Here is a 14,314-nt window from a genome sequence, read left to right as displayed (position 1 = left end):
TGATGGTAAGTTAGTGTACATAAAAAGATACTATGAGAAGTCTCTAGATGGCTGCCTGGAAGTACCTTTCCAGGGCTTGGCCATTGTCATGAGAGAAAACCTTCACAGCCTGAACTTAATCAACAATAATAAAGCCTAAATGCCTTTATCTCTTGAAGATATTCACTGTGGTCAACAGCAGATTTAATGTAATTGATCTATCAGGAAATATTTTACAAGACTTTGTTAAGTACTGCTATAAAACATTTCTACTCTTCGTTAGCTATTATTCAATACAGAACTACTATAGAACTAAATTTTGAGCTCTTATTGCTATGCTGGTTAATTACTGACTATATTTTCGGTGGGAAAATAATAGATATCTTGATTTAAACAGCCATAAATAAGTAACATCTTTGTTAGTAATTCTAATGGGGAATTTTCTAATTTTAATTATTGCCTTTTAGTTGTTCATAAACTCAAAATGTATGCATATTTGTTGCTAAAACTCAAACGTTATGAAGGCAGACACAGCATTAGAATACTGTGTGATATTCAGAACCCAGTACCAGCCACCTCTCTCCATTTCCAGCACCAACACCTTATTCTAAAACATCTTTATGGCAATGGTCACATAGTAGCTCAGAGAGTGGTCCAGCTTCTGGGAGTGTTGGGGTGACACACTGGCTGGAGTGAATCCCATGTGGCCAGTTTTAGCACCTTCTAGAAGGCATTTCACCTTCTCGCTCTCTCTATCCAGAGTATCGTGATTCACAATTCCCACTGTATACTTTTGCAGAACTTTATTCATGCATGTATACATTTATAAAGCTTTTTTTTTAACATAAGTAAAATCATACTGCCTAGTACTAATATTTTCATTCTTTCTCTATTTTTATTTAACTTGCCTTTTTCATCCCACCCAAGCCTCCAAATTGGCACACACAGATCTGCTTGGTTAACCGTAACAACTGCAAGGTAATATTTACTACTGTGTGAACACAAGATGTTTTGTATTATTCAGAATCTGAAATATTATTTTTATAATAATCTTTAGTATAATATTGACAGACTTGTGGAAATAACTATTTTAGCCGTATGTTGAAACTACAGGCCATTTTCTATACTAATATCGCAAATGACACAGTGGAACTTAATAGAAAGACCAGTGGACCAGAATAAGCCTTTGAACTAACTTAGTCATTTGACCTTCTGGGATTATTGTCCTGATTTGTAAACTAGAAGATGTTGGTCCAGATTTTTTCTAATAGTCCTGTTAGCTCTAGAATGGTGTATATGTACAATATTGGAATTCCTAGTTCTCATTAAGGACATTTCCTATTTGGCAGTTGTTAAATACCTACCTTCACTCAACACTATGTGCAAATTGAGAAACAAAAATATATGTTACCTGTTAATGCATGTCAGATATTCATTGGAAAATTATTTTTTCTGGTATCTTCTTCAATGATTATTTCCAACAATAAATATTTCCAAAAAAGTACCGGTGCCATTTTAGATATTGAGTTCAATTTAAAATAAAGAAATTAAGAATATGAGAATAAGTGGTTAGAGGGATAAACTCTGGCAAACTAAAATAAAAATTTATGTTTAAAGAAAAGAGGAAATGCCCCTTTAGTCGTGGTAAATATATTCAGGAGAAAAAAACCCAAATAAAAAAGTGTATGGAAGTAATATAGGAGAGAATAAAACGTTGGGGTGTGAATTGCTGGGGAATGAAACTATGACATCATTCTGGTTCCTGGAAAAGAACTGCTGCGCCCCCTTGTGGCAAGTGTGAAATGCTAGCATCCTGTTAAAAAAAGTATTTCATTCTAACAAGATGATGTAAGACCTGTTTCAATTATAATGACATGCTGCTTTGAAGTGGGGAAATGAATGGCATATGTAGGCAATTCAAGTAATGATTCTATCCCAGATATGGCTTAATGTTACCAAAGGAAAAGGACAGAGGATGCTAGGTTGTGGCTAGAGAGACCACAAAGACTGTGGCCAACACATGTAATTGGTTAGTCAACACCTACTTGAATACTGTTTGTATGTCAACAATTTTGTAACACTGAGAAGGGTCAGTACTGAGAATAGTACAAGATAGTATTAGACAGTCATTTTTCAAAAGTATGTCATTCGACTGGAAAGATAAAATATATAATAGCCACAAGGAGACAGTTAATTTCAAGGTGGTAGATTCTGTCCCATACTAAATGGTTTAGAACAGAGAGATTATTACGGTTAGAGAAGAATCGCCAAAGGAGAGAGGGTTTTAATAAATCAAGTGGAAAAGCATAATAAACAGGAAAACAGTCAATATTGCTAGAGATTTGACTTTACAGACTAAAGGCAAGAAAGAGTACCTTGGGCCAGATTAAGCAAACTTGCACTAAGTGTTTTGGATTTTATCCCATTTATTTTATGGATAAATGACTGTACAGATGAATAGAGCAGTGGCGTATGGTCAAATGTTTCAGGAAGTTTAATCTGGGAAAATGTATGCAATAAATTTCTCTTAAGGGCATGCAAATTTAAACGTTTAAAAGAGGTGTGATTATTAAAAAATAAAGTTGTACCTCTGTAATCCACCATTCCCTATTCCCTTACTCTGCTTTTTAAAAATATAATTTATTACTACCTCATATTATATTATTATATACGTATTTTTCTTTTTGCTTATATTACTAACTGGCTATAAGTTTGAGGAGGGTAGGGGCTCTGTTGGTTTTGTTTATTGGTGTATCCCAAACTTCTAAGATAGGATATTTAATAAATAAATAGTGGACATCTGATAAATATTTGTTAAAATTATAAATAAATCTATAATGAAAGACAAGAAGTTTGAGGCAGGAAGAATAATTGTCCTTTTATCAAGACAATAAAACTTGCTCTTGGAGAGAGGAAGGAGATGAGGATAAATAAATTCAATATTTTGCAGAATGAATAAACTAGACTTGTTAACTCACTGAATGTTGCTGATAAGGAAGAAAGAAGAATCTAAAATTGCTGAGGCTTCAAGATTATGTGCATGGGAGGATGGTGACAGTGATAAAAAACCACTGGGGCAGGCCGGTGTGGTGGCTCATGCCTGTAAATCCTAGAACTTTGGGAGGCCAAGGCAGGTGGGTCCCTTGAGGTCAGGAGTTCAAAACCAGCCTAGCCAACATGGTGAAACCTTGTCTCTATTAAAAAAAAAAAAAAATTAGCTGGGCATGGTGGCAGGCCCCTGTAATCCCAGCTACTTGGGAGGGTGAGACAGGAGACTTTCTTGAACCCAGGAGGTGGAGGAGGTTGCTGTGAGCCGAGATTGTGCCACTGCATTCTAGCCTGAGCCACAGAGTGCGACTTTTTCTCCAAAGAAAATATATATATATATTGGGGCAGTCAGTTGGGAAGCATGTTTTGGTAAGATAACAGATTAAACTTTTGACTCAGAGAGTCTGAGTTGAGGGACAGTTAGAGGTATCTGATTAGTATCCAGGCGACAGGGTAGAGTTGGAGATTTTGCTTTATGGTAGGGATGATTGCCAAGGCCGTGAGTTTAGATAAGATTTCTGTGGGACAAACTCTAGCTGCAGTGACAAAGAAGACAGAAAAATAAACCCTATGCCTATTTAAGCCATCTTGAAAACTGTTCTGGAAACCTAATTCTGGTCCATTAGTAATTTATGTACTCACCACACACATATATCTTGAGTTCTGAATAATAAAAATGATATGAGGATTATGGGGAACTTACAACCTAGTAGTGGAGACAAACAAAAAAGGAAGATTCGCACTCATGATTTATCTACTAAATCAGCCACCCTGTCTCCAGCCAATGGTGGACTTAATGTCAGACCTTAGGATCTTTCAAAATCAGCTGAACTTTACAAGAAAATTAATAATATCAAAATATATAACATAAATTAAAATGTGTGGGCCAAACATAACATGTTTGCTAGCCATATTTAATGTGCAGCCCATCTTATCATATTTGCAGTCAGAGATTCTTCTATCCACCTTACCTCTTAAATTAGACAATCTCAGGGGATGATACTTTTAGTCCTGTGAGAATCAGATTAAACATTTAACAATTTAGTAGTGAGGGATATTTTAGGAAACTTGTGTATACTGGTAGGTAGGATCACTCTTGTTGGTAGGTCTTTATTCATTTATTTATTTAGCAAATAACTAAAGAGCCTATACTACATGGTAGGAACTCAGTATATAATGGCGAGCAAATTAGAAATATCAACAGTTTGTTTAGGAAAATTTCATCAGACTGGAAAAGATTTAAGATCATTACCAATGGAAGGAAGAATTCTAACAGCTAAAATAAATAATTGCCACATTGCCTGAAACTGCTTTAATATTAATGAGAAAGCTGGGCGTGGAGAAGACCATTCCTAGTGAAGCATTTATCTTTGTGTATTGCTTGGGGTGGAAGGATGGTGAAGATGGCCCTAAAAATATATAGTATGGACAGAAAAAAGAGACAATGAATAAATAATAAAATACATTACCTTTGTTTCTGGTGGGAAATAGCAGCAAAGAAACAGTTTGAAATGAAAACTTATTAAACCAGTGGCTTTCAATTTCTCTGGATTATGTCATAGGAAAGAAATTATTTTCCCTTTCCATAGTGTACACAAGAGGAGACACACTAAAACCAAATTTTATATTAATGTTTACATTTACTACATCTGACAGCTTGAGATATTTTCCATTCTGTTTTATTTTGCTTTTTAAAGGCACTTGTCATGACCTTATAATGAGCCAAGCCCTCCTCTTTAAAAACAATGGAGTAAATAAAATAGACACATGCCATTATATATCAGTCTTTACTTCTTCTCAATGGGCCCCATGGATTTTCCAGGATGAGGTCCAGAAAGTGTACGGTAGCATCTAAGATACAGTACAATTCTTATACCATTGTTATAGTCAGAAGTAGATAATTTCCTTATTTATTCTTTCTGCTGCAATACCACTTTATATCAAGATGCTGTGCTTATTTTCAGGAACTTCTTACTTTCACCAGTCAAGTCAATCATAATACTTTAAAAGTATACAAACTGAAATTTTATGATAGAGGATATCTAGCATAAATTTATTTCTCTATTTGTGGAATATGTTTGCATTTAAGAATACACATGGCTGGGTGGATGCCCATAATCCCAGCACTTTGGGGAGGCTGAGGCAGGAGTATCACTTGAAGGCAGGGATTTGAGACCAGCCTGGGCAACAAAGAGAGATTCCATCTCCACAAAAAATAAAAATAAAAAAAAATAGCTGGATGTGGTGGTGCATACCTGTAGTCCTAGCTACTCAGAAGGCCAAAGAGTTCAAAGCTGCAGTGAGCTACAGTTGCACTACTGCACTCCAGCCTGTGTGACAAAGTGACATCCTGTCTCAAGTAAAGAAAAAAAGAAAAAAGAAAAAGAATACTCATGACCAAAACATTAACAGTAATTTATAGTATTAATTTATTACTGCTTTAAGTTTCAATTTACATGGTAATGGTGACACTAGAAAAATTAGCCCAAGGTGCATAGAATTTGAAAATACACAGGTTTCTCTTTAGGGCTCTTATGATTAATGTTGGCTCCTGCTACTAGTTTTTAAATCTACTTTGCTAATCTGTTGAATTTTGAAATAATTAGGAAAGCAGGGTATTATATAGAAACTGCCACATACGAGCAAGGCTTTCAGGAGCTGAATTTCTGGAATTTAATTTGGTTTTTATTATGTTCTTTAGAACATGTAAATGGAAATACTATAGGATAAAACTGATATTTTCATATTATGTAACACATCTTTAAGGCAGAAACCAAATAAGCAAGTAAAGTGAGGAACCATATAACTGGGGACACCAGACATACAAAATGGGTTTAGATAAAGTTTTCCATTAGTCCAAATTGTTGAATTGCATTTCCCACATAATAGATAATAAACACGTGCATTTTGTAACGGGTCTGTACTATGATACCATTTGATTTCCCTGTTCTTACATTCTATCATGTGGCAGAGGCAATCTTCAATGATATTTACGGAAACCATTAACTTTGTTAAAGATACTTTAGGAGAAGTTCACAAATGTTTGCATTGTTATGAGTGGAGGTTGAGAATGCGGTCTTGGGATTCCTGCTGAAATTCAAATCCTGGCCTCAACTTTAATTTGTTGTGTGTCTTTGTGTAGTGCTACTTGCTACCGTTGGATTTCCCTGACAAAAATGCACAATCTGAACCTAGTCATGAAGAAACATCAGACAAAACCATATTTAATGGCAATCTTACAAAGAATTAGCTTGTACTCTTCTGAACAGTCAAAGTTATGAGAGACAAAGGCTAAGTTTCAGAACTATTCTAGATTGAAGTTTACAGAAATTTGACAACTAAATGCAATGTACTTCTGCTATAAAGAACATTGTTAGGCAAATTGAAGAAAATAATATCATTTTATCAGTGTTAATGTTCTGATTTTAATAATTATACTATGGTTATATGAGAGAATGTGTTCATTTTTAGGAAATATACTCTGACATAGAAGTAACAGGGTGGCATGTCTGCTACTTAACTGTAAAAGTTTAGAGAAAGAAAATGATAAAGCTAAGATGAAAAGAAATGTTAGCATTTAGGGAAATAGTTTGATGAATATATTCTTGCAAATATACCATTGTACTACAGCCAACTGTTCTTTTAAAACAGGGCATAATTACACTGAACATAAAAAGCTTTTACGAAGGCTTAAATGAGATAATGTATGTAATGCTGAGAATTCTAAAGTTTTGCAAAAAGGTGCATTGAAAGGCTTACTGGTGGTTGAGGTGGGGAAAACGGGCAAAGGCAGGCCATTAAAAGCATATCCTTCCTTGTAAGCAGAGTACTAACATAAAAAATTTAAAATTTTAATAAAAATTTCAACACAAATCTCCAGAGGCAGTTTCACCCTTTGCAGTTTTTTACCCTGGGCTCATGATTTCTCCTCCAAAATGTAACTCAAAGAGGGCCTTCATTTTTAACAGAACAGTTTCTTCAAAATAATAAAATCTGATGCTGAGTATAGACTTCTTAATCACTACTTTTTAATTTTTAAACTACAAAATTAACTGTTTTTGGAGAGTCTTCATATGCACTCTTAGTTTCACCAAATAGCTAACTAAGCGAACAGCAGGCTATTTGAGGATTTTCAGGATTTAAGCTTTTTCCTCCCTTCTTTACATTTTCATATATTGATAATGATTCTCTTTGAGAAAAAGTTTACCCTTGCTTACTTCAAAATATTAATATGTTAGTGAAAATCACAAATTCAGTAAACCTGACTTCTTAAAAAAAGCTCGATTCTCCTAGTAGATATGAGCAAATTTCTTTTATGGAAACAAGCTTTATGTCAACAGACTGTATTATTTCCTAAGTAGGAAGAAGAAAAAGCACACATTTTATAAAGAGCACATGGTTAAACACAGGCAATTTGAAACTGGAATATTATTATTAAGAAGTATAATAGGCTCTAATTAGAGTCTTAGAAAAAATCATAATGGACCATCTCTTCCTGGAATGAGTGAGTCCTTCTTAGAACAGATGAATTATATATGTTCTTGAGTTCGTTTCCAGCCTTCTAAACCAATTCACTGTATTTTCAAGTGAAATTCAGACTTATTAGTATAGTAACTGCAAGTACTCCTAGGGTCAAGTATTTTTTTTTAAATTGTCTTTGCAAAAGAAGAGAGGCTTTTATATTCATTTAAGAAAATTTCAAATATTCTAATGCTGCCATTTGAAAATAAAAGATTAAAAAAAGAGTCTGGGTTTACTCAGTTCTAAAATGTTTAGCAGTAATATAAAACAAAGAATTCAGCTACAAAGAAATGTTTTCACAATCAACAAGGGGTGATAGTTTTTCTAGTTATTCTACAGCAACAGCTGAATGAGAAACACATAATATGTGTTTCCACATAATGTGGAACTGTATTAGATGTTATAAACTGAAAAGGAAGCTCAATGTGTGCAGAATTAAAGTTTTTTTCAGTTGAGTTTCAGTCATTTTCAAATTGTGGTAATGTATACTTACCATAAAATTAACCATTTTAACAATTTTTAAGTGTATAGGGCAGTGGCATTAAAGCGGCATTAAGTACACTCACACAGTTATATAGGCAACACCACTCATTTCTAGAACTTTTTTCACGTTTCTCAAACTGAAGCATTGTACCCAGTAAACAATAACTTCCCATTTGTACTGGCACCCAGCTTCTGGCAACCATCATTCTACTTTTTGTCTCCATGAATTTGACTACTCTAGAGACCTTATATAAGTGGAATCACACAGTATTTGTCCTGTGATTGGCTTTTTCACTTAGCATAGTGTCTTGAAATTTCATTCATGTTGTAGCATGTGTCAGAATTTTCTTCCTTTTGAAGGTCAAATAATATTTCATAGCATATGAATACCATATTCTGTTTATCCATTTATCCTTCAATAAGCATTCAGATTTCTTGAACATGGGTGTACAAATATCTGTTCAAATGCTGCTTTCAATTCTTTAGGATACATGCCCTGAAGTAAAATTGTTGAATCATGTTAAAGAAAAAAATCATTCTGACACTTATTAAAATGGTAAGGAAAACTTCAGGCTGTTGTGATAGGTGGCAAGCCCATCACAGTAGGGAAGAGAGACTATAGCAAGCATAGCTGGGGATTCAGACACTTATCAGCAAAGTGACTGAATCAGTAGATAGAACATTACTAGGAGGACACATGAAAGAAAAGTGGTTCTTTCTAACCTGACTTATCAGAATTCTTGCTGAAGCCAGACTGTGGTGATCTGATATCAACTGTGAGGGGTGAGGAACTTGATCAGATCCCAAGGGTGATCAGATATCAAGGGTGGGGGATTCTCTCTAAAGGTACTTAGAATGACTCTTGTTATAGTTGGACTAGGCAGGTCTAAGACAGGGCCCCAAAGATGGGAGCTAGTTAGAAAGAGGGCCGAGGAGAGACTAAAGTTAGGTCAGAGAGAGTCTTGTCAATTGCATGTAATTCAATGTTTATTTTTTTGAGGAACCACAATATGGTTTTTCACAGCAGCTGCATCATTTTACAACCCATCAGGAATGGGCAAAAGTTCCAGTTTTTCCATACCATTTATTTCCTGTCTTTTTTGTTTTGTTTTGTTTTGATTTTTAATAGCAATCTTAGTGGGTATGAAGCAATATCTCATTATTGTAATTTTGATTTGTGTTTCCCTGATTAGTGTTGAGCAATTTTTTATGGGCCTATTAAACCATTTGTATTTCTTCTTTCTAGAAATGCTTATTCAGGTCTTAGTCCATTTTTAAGCCAAGTTTTTGTGTTGTTGTTGTTATTGAGTTGTTAGGAGTTCTTTTTATATTCTGGATGTGAATTTCTTATCAGATTATGATTTGCAAATATTTTCTTCCACAGTCTGGGTTGCCTTTTTACTCTGTTGAGAGTGTCCTTAATACGAAAGAGCTTGTAAATACTGGCGAAGGACCAATTGATCTATTTCTTTTCTTTGTTCCCTGTGTTTTTGGTGTCACATCCAATAATTCATTATTAAACCAACTGTCATGAAAAGTTTTACATATGTTTTCTTATAAAATTTTTATAGTTTTAGCTGTTATGTTTAAATTTTAATTTTTGTATATGGTATAAGTTAAGGTTCTAAATTTATTCTTTTGTATGTCCAGTTTTCTCAGCACCATTTGCTAAAACAACTCTTTTATCCATTGAATAATCTTGACATTCTTGTCAAAAATCATTTGACCATATATGTGAGAGTTTATTTCAAGACTCTGCCTACTATTACATTCTACATCAATCTTTATGCCACTACCACACTGTTTTGACTAGTGTAGGTTTGTGTACTTTTTGAAAGCAGGAAATGTGAGACTCAACTTCGTTCTTCTGTTTCAAGTATTTTAGCTCTTCAGGGTCCCTTGTGATTTCATATTAGTTTCAGGATGGACTTTTCTATTTCTGCAAAAATACCATTGGGATTTTAATCCATGAACATGAGATGTCTTGCCATTTATTTGTTTCTTAATTTCTTTTAGCAATGTTTTACAGGTTTTGATGTGTAAGTTCTTCACCTGCTTATTTATGTTTATTCCTAAGCATTTTATTCTTTCCAATACTATTGTAAAATAGAATTGTTATTCTCTTTGTTATGGACTGATGTATAAGATACAGAGCATATTAAGCTAATAAAGTGCATCACAAACTAACACATGTGATTATGATTTACTTGACAAGCCTAAACATACATACATGAAAAATTAAAGAGAAATTTATTAGTACTGCCTTTACTTTTTAAAAATGACGTCATGCATTTGTTTATTATTTAAAATGTAAATGAATGTTCAGTGAACTCCTTGTTATTATTTTCACCTTCACTTTCAATGTGTGCAATGTTCATTGGTAATTTTTCACACTACTAATGTGAAATTTATCAAAATAAAAAATATTTATCAAAAAAATTATATTATAAAAAAATAACGTTTGAAAGAAAATGTTTGTGGTTTATAGAAATTGACACCGAGTAAAAAGTTTAGCACAGTAGAGCATATGCCACAAATCAAATGTTGTTTATCTCAAGGCAAAATTATTTGTGTGATTTCCACAATGGAAAATTGGGGTCTCCAAGGAATGAAGTAGGGAGTGTTAAATTAAAATTTATATTTCATCATAGTTAAGTGGCATAAAAGAACAAGTTCTTACTCTTGAGCTGAATCCTTACAACAAAAATAAAAATTTGGCAATATTTTATATTTTTAAGAAAAGTGCCTGGGTGTGATGGCTCATGCCTGTAATCCCAGCACTTTGGGAGGCCAAGGTGGGCTGATCACTTGAGGTCAGGAGTTTGAGACCAGCCTGGCCATTATGGCGAAACACCATCTCTACTAAAATGCAAAAATTACCCGGGTGTGGTAGTACACACCTGTAGTCCCAGCTACTTGGGAGGCTGAAACAGGAGAATTGCTTGAGCCTGGGTGGCGAAGGTTGCAATGAGCTGAGATTGCACCACTATAGTCCAGCCCGGGAACAGAGCAAGATGCCCTCTCCAAAAAAAAAGAAAAAAAAAAAAAAAAGGAAAGTGAGAATTTCCTGTGTTGTAGAATAAGAATACTTTTTTTCTTAAATGAATTATTTCAAATGAATACATTGATAAAACTTACCATGTGATTTTTCAATATTACATTTCCTGATACAGCAGCAGTAGCAAAAATATTAATAATAATAGCAATTATAAGTGATTTCATTAATTGAGACCCTACTATGAGTCAGCATTTGACATATATATTTTCTAGTCAGCACAGCAAACTGCAAATGAGAAAAATAAAGAGGTTCAGGAAAGACAGGTGAGTTTCTCAAAGACAATCAGCTACGACCATGCTATCTTTCCTCTTCTATATATTTTGGCATTCCTAATCCCCTATTTCCTTTTGATACCAGCATGTCTATCATACAAGCATGACAAGACACGGTTGTTGGTCCCATTTGTAGTTTCCCATTGGTTTGAAAGTTAGAGTCCAGGGATGACTCTTAATAAGAGGATGGTCACATCAGAATCCATTGCGTGTCAGCCCCATTTTCTGGGAATTTATGTGTGTCAGTACTATTTCCTGGGAAGGTTTGCATATGACTTAACTTTGTATATTCAAATAGGGTTAACAGTTTTAGCATTGAACTATGACAACAACACAAGCAATATTACAATGAGGAAAAATAAATAAAGAACTTCTGTAAGTACAGAAATGGACATACTGATAAAAACTTTGACTTATCGAAGCATGATTTAAAAATCTAAGTAGATTAACATTTTATTAACAGGGTAATATATGCTCATTGTAAAAAGAATTCAACACAGCAGAGTATGAAAAGAAGGTAAATATCTTCCCAAATCTCTTCATGAACACATGAGAACATGCCTCCAGATATCATCTCTTTACAGATATATGTGTATGTGTTTGGGTGCATGTATAATTTTATATAGATGATTTCTTCCTGTGCATGTGGCGTGATATCTACTTTTTTATTCAGCAATATGAAAGAGACATCTTCATGGTTATAAATATTGAGCTAGTGCTATTATTTTTAATAGATGCAAAGTGTTCTTTATGTAAAATGCTATATTGAAGGAAAGATAGGTGATTTTAAAATTTCACTGTCATAAAAAATGCTATGATTAGCTTTTTTGTACATGCATTTTCATTCCCTTGTCTAATGATCTCTTCAAGATAAATTCAAAGATGTTGGTGATTTGCATCCAAGGGTAGAAGCATGATGTTGTAAACCTGTAAGCTACTTGTTTAGAAAAGCAGAAACATGTTATTTAGCTACTTGTATTGATTTTCCAACCTGTATATACAAATACCTGTAATGTATAAGGAATAAGTCCATTTTTATTTTTCTATAATATATTACTGAATAATTACTAAGTTTTCTTAAACAGAATAATGTTCTCTCACGGCTTTGTGGTCCTTTTTTGTTATTGACACTATTAGCTAACACAGGCACCAAGTATAACAGGCACAAGTATAACAGACACCAAGAGAATGCAGGCCAAAAAAGTTACTCCTGGACTCATTAGTGCCTGTTCCCAGATGTAGACAGCCAGATTGAAGTAACTTCCAGAGGAGGTCTTTGCTAACAAATATTCATGGCACATTCTTCCAAAAAGTATGATTCTGAGGAATCTGGCCTGAGCATCAAAAAAGTAGCATAAAACTCATATTTTATTGCTTTCTTTTCCTATATCTTGGCTGCCAAGTAGTTATCGTGAGGCTTAGCTTTCATCATTCCACATCCTGATTTTTAACAATTAAAAAAATGGTTGGATCTCAGTAGAGACAAAGAAACAAAGGCAGCTAACATCTGCCATACACCATTCACATATGATTATCTTTAAGATCTTGCATCAAACTCTATTTCAGTTATCAGAATTGGTAGCAAATGAGTTTTATTCTGTATGCATATTGAGCAAAAGAGTTTAAACTGTTTTTCTAAAAGGAGCCAATATGGGTGGTCTATATTTAAGACTTTATGGGTATCTCCTACTCACTGTCAAGAACGCTCCTGTGTGTATATGTGGGAGGTATTTATGTGTGTGGTGGTAGCGGGGATGGCTTGGACCTATGTGTATGTGATCAGGATGGAGGGGCAATGCTAATAATAAGCAATGCAAGTCTTCTGTATACAGAAGTTTGATACATTCTGATACAGACATTTGTGTCTGTAGAGTTGTGGCTTTTATGATTGCCATTTTGATAAGACAAAGGGAAAAATATTAAAGTTTCTATTTTAGGGGGGAGGTAGTGGCAAGTCTTTCTAATAGCATCTTCTCTGGAAACTCTTTCGTCCTATTTTAAATGCAAGATGTATAAAATCCTTCTAGTATGGTGGGAGTACAGACTTTCCTAGCAAACTTGACTGCAGAAGGTAGTCAGTTTATAAATATGCTAAATATCACTACATGGCCACCATTGTCCAAGAGAATATATTAAGTTTGGCACAAATACAAAGAGAGCTATTTTTTATTGGGTTTTCCGGAAATATATCCAGAATGGAAATTTTCATGTAGACATTTTATTGAGAACTATCAAAAGACACACTTCTGAAGAAGTAGAGAAAGCCAATTTGGTCAGAAGGTAAACATAATCCACAAGTTATATGTGGGTGCAACCAAAGTCTTAATCCACATTCTAAGGAGCTGTGGAGCTGGAATGAGGCTTTATGGCTTCCCTGGACTGAATCAAAACATCAGGGCCTTTGTGTCTCTATATTCATCAGTTGCTGACTGTAGGCCACCTGGAAAGAAGGAACATCTTGAGGGAGGGGGTGTACTAAAACCAAGAGCAAAACTTCCTAGGATACAGATGAGAACCATCAGCAGCAGAAATTCACACCAGCTGCATGGATGTGTGTGTTGACCCTGAAGAACAGATCTGGGCAAGACACCACAGTATCCACTCAAACAGCCAAGGAGGGAAAAAGGGAGAAAGCAGGACTAGGTTTCATAGAATCAAATGTGTCTTGAAGACTGGTGTTTTCAGGTCTACAATGTAGAATGTAAGGACATCCCAGGCAAAGGGAACATTGAATACTACAGCATAAGGACTGGTAAAACTTAAAAATGTGGGCAAAATTCTAGGTCTGTACTAACTAAGAGGAAGGAGAAAGAATCAAAGCAGATATAGTACAAAATGAAAGGGACTCACTAGCAAAATATGACACTGGAAAGGCAGATAAGAGTCAGTCACAGATGATAATGAATCAAAGGCAAAGCACTATGCATGCTGCAGGAAGTGAATAAGCAATGTG

The 14,314-nt window shown here is 34.5% G+C and overlaps 1 protein-coding gene across 3 annotated transcripts in view; it reads right to left on the bottom strand.

Moving 5' to 3' along the window:
- ALDH1A1 (aldehyde dehydrogenase 1 family member A1) overlaps positions 1–14,314 on the bottom strand; it is a 171,377-nt gene that overhangs the window by 124,697 nt on the left and 32,366 nt on the right. The gene's annotated exons all lie outside the window — the stretch shown is intronic.

The sequence above is a fragment of the Sapajus apella genome, unplaced genomic scaffold, assembly GCF_009761245.1.
Source record: "Sapajus apella isolate SASKATOON/1434 unplaced genomic scaffold, GSC_monkey_1.0 scaffold24, whole genome shotgun sequence".
Taxonomy (NCBI): Eukaryota; Metazoa; Chordata; class Mammalia; order Primates; family Cebidae; genus Sapajus; species Sapajus apella.
Note: the sequence above shows the minus strand (reverse complement) of the source record. Positions and strands in the feature narration are given on the sequence as shown.